The sequence below is a fragment of the Arachis hypogaea genome, chromosome 3 (genome assembly GCF_003086295.3).
Source record: "Arachis hypogaea cultivar Tifrunner chromosome 3, arahy.Tifrunner.gnm2.J5K5, whole genome shotgun sequence".
In the NCBI taxonomy this organism is placed as follows: Eukaryota; Viridiplantae; Streptophyta; class Magnoliopsida; order Fabales; family Fabaceae; genus Arachis; species Arachis hypogaea.
The window spans coordinates 67936744-67940263 of record NC_092038.1 but is presented as its reverse complement, the minus strand read 5'-3'; the positions used below and the strand labels follow the sequence as shown (position 1 = coordinate 67940263).

Genomic DNA, 3520 nt, shown 5'->3' with positions numbered 1-3520 from the left:
GTGGACGTCCATTGAGGTCTTCCTCAGTGGCGTTCACTGCCTCTCCCTCCTCTTCAAATTCGGCCATGTTGATGGCCTTGCACTCTCCTCTTGGATTTTCTTCTGTATTGCTTGGAAGAGTACTAGGAGGGAGTTCAGTAATTTTCTTGCTCAGCTGACCCACTTGTGCCTCTAAATTTCTAATGGAGGACCTTGTTTCAGTCATGAAACTTTGAGTGGTTTTGATTAGATCAGAGACCATGGTTGCTAAGTCAGAGGTGTTCTGCTTAGAACTCTCTGTCTGTTGTTGAGAAGATGATGGAAAAGGTTTGCCATTGCTAAACCTGTTTCTTCCACCATTATTGTTGTTGAAACCTTGTTGAGGTCTCTGTTGATCCTTCCATGAAAGATTTGGATGATTTCTCCATGAAGGATTATAGGTGTTTCCATAGGGTTCTCCCATGTAATTCACCTCTTCCATTGAAGGGTTCTCAGGATCATAAGCTTCTTCTTCAGATGAAGCGTCCTTAGTACTACCTGGTGCATTTTGCATTCCAGACAGACTTTGAGAAATCATATTGACTTGCTGAGTCAATATTTTGTTCTGAGCCAATATGGCATTCAGAGTATCAATCTCAAGAACTCCTTTCTTCTGATTTGTCCCATTGTTCACAAGATTCCTTTCAGAAGTGTACATGAATTGGTTATTTGCAACCATTTCAATTAGTTCTTGAGCTTCTGTAGGCGTCTTCTTCAGATGAAGAGATCCTCCAGCAGAGCTATCCAAAGACATCTTGGACAGTTCATACAGACCATCATAGAAAATACCTATGATGCTCCATTCAGAAAGCATATCAGAGGGACACTTTCTGATTAATTGTTTGTATCTTTCCCAAGCTTCATAGAGGGATTCTCCTTCCTTCTGTCTGAAGGTTTGGACTTCCACTCTAAGCTTACTCAATTTTTGAGGTTGAAAGAACTTTGCCAAGAAGGCATTGACTAGCTTTTCCCAAGAGTTCAGGCTTTCTTTAGGTTGTGAGTCCAACCATATTCTAGCTCTGTCTCTTACAGCAAAAGGGAATAGCATAAGTCTGTAGACCTCAGGGTCAACCCCATTAGTCTTGACAGTGTCACAGATTTGCAAGAACTCAGCTAAGAACTGATGAGGATCTTCCAATGGAAGTCCATAGAACTTGCAATTCTGTTGCATTAGAAAAACCAATTGAGGCTTAAGCTCAAAGTTGGTTGCTCCAATGGCAGGGATAGAGATGCTTCTCCCATAGAAGTCGGGAGTAGGTGCAATAAAGTCACCCAGCACCTTCCTTGCATTGTTGGCATTGTTGTTGTTTTCGGCTGCCATGGGTTCTTCTTCTTTGAAGATTTCTGTTAGGTCCTCTACAGAGAGTTGTGCCTTAGCTTCTCTTAGCTTTCGCTTCAAGGTCCTTTCAGGTTCAGGATCAGCCTCAACAAGAATGCTTTTGTCTTTGCTTCTACTCATATGAAAGAGAAGAAAACAAGGAAATATGGAATCCTCTATGTCACAGTATAGAGATTCCTTGAGGTGTCAGAGGAAAAGAAAAATAGAAGGCAGAAGTAGAAAATTCAAACTTATCAAAGAAGATGGAGTTCGAATTTTGCATTAAGGAATAGTGTTAGTCCATAAATAGAAGGATGTGAGAAGAGGGGAAGAAATTTTCGAAAATAATTTAAAAAGATTTTAAAAACATTTTGAAAAACTTTAATTGATTTTCGAAAATAAGAGTGAGAAAGAAGTAAAGTGATTTTTGAAAAAGATTTGATTGAAAACTATTTTGAAAAAGATGTAGTTAAGAAGATATGATTGGTTTTAAAAAGATGTGATTGAGAAAATATGATTTGAAAAACATTTTAAAAAGATTTGATTTTAAAAATTAATAACTTGGCTAACAAGAAAAGATATGATTCAGACATTAAACCTTTCTCAACAGAAAAGACAACATACTTGAAATGTTGAATCAAATCATTAATTAATAGCAAGTATTTTTGAAAATGGAAAGAAATTGATTTTGAAAAAGATTTGATTGAAAAGATTTGATTTGAAAAAGATTTGATTTTGAAAAGATTTTGAAAACTTAAAAAAAATTTGATTTGAAAACAAAATCTTCCCTCTTGTGCCATCCTGGCGTTAAACGCCCAGAATGGTGCACATTATGGCGTTTAACGCCCAAACCACTACCCTTTTGGGCGTTAAACGCCCAGCCAGGCACCCTGGCTGGCGTTTAAACGCCAGTTTGCCTTCCTCACTAGGCATTTTGAACGCCCAGCTTTTTCTGTGTAATTCCTTTGCAGTATGTTCTGAATCTTCAATTCTCTGTATTCTTGACTTGAAAAGACACAAATTAAAAATATTTTTTGATTTTTAATAATAAGGAATATGAAAATAAAATCAAATAACAATGCATGCAAGACACCAAACTTAGCAGTTTGTATACTACTGACACTAACAAAATGAGAATGCATATGAGAAACACAAACACTCAAGTCAAGAGAATTTAAAGATTAGAGTAATGAAATCATCAAGAACATCTTGAAGATCACTTAAGACACATGAATGAATGCAAGAAGAACAAAAACATGCAATTGACACCAAACTTAAAATGAAACACTAGACTCAGAAAGAAACATAAAATATTTTTGGTTTTTATGATTTTGTACTTTTTTTGGATTTTTTGAAAATTAAGTGGAAAAGAAAATAAAGATATCAAAATTCTTAATGAGAATTCCAGGAATCATGCAATGTTAGTCTAAGACTCCGTTCCAGGAATTAGACATGGCTTCATAGCCAGCCAAGCTTTCAAAGAAAGCTCCGGTCCAAAACACTAGACATGGCCAATGGCCAGCTAAGCCTTAGCAGATCAATGCTCCAACAGCAAGATTGATAGAAATCAACAAGCTCTTGTGATGATAAGTTGAAACATCGGTCCAATAAAATTAGACATGGCTTCACAGCCAGCCAGATTTCAACAGATCATCATGAAACTCTAGAATTCATTCTTAAGAATTCTGAAAAATACCTAATCTAAGCAACAAGATGAACTGTCAGTTGTCCAAACTCAACAATCCCCGGCAACGGCGCCAAAAACTTGGTGCACGAAATTGTGATCATCAATGGCGCCATCAACATGGTACGCTCAATTGCAATCTCAACTCTTTATCACAACTTCGCACAACTAACCAGCAAGTGTACTGGGTCGTCCAAGTAATAAACCTTACGCGAGTAAGGGTCTATCCCACAGAGATTGTTGGTATGAAGCAAGCTATGGTCACCTTGTAAATCTTAGTCAGGAAAACTCAAATGGTTATGAATGATGAATAAAACATAAAGATAAAGATAGAGATACTTATGTAATTCATTGGTAGGAATTTCAGATAGCGTATGAAGATGCTTGGTCCCTTCCGTCTCTCTACTTTCCTACTGTCTTCATCCAATCCTTCTTACTCCTTTCCATGGCAAGCTGTATGCAAGGGTTTCACCGTTGTCAGTGGCTACCTCCCATCCTCT

The 3520-nt window shown here is 37.3% G+C and overlaps 1 non-coding gene across 1 annotated transcript; it reads left to right on the top strand.

Moving 5' to 3' along the window:
* The first annotated feature begins 826 nt into the window (after positions 1-826).
* On the top strand, positions 827-934 carry LOC112793113 (small nucleolar RNA R71). The gene has a single exon (XR_003197822.1). It is a non-coding gene; the product is annotated as a small nucleolar RNA R71 (small nucleolar RNA).
* The last annotated feature ends 2586 nt before the right edge of the window (positions 935-3520 follow it).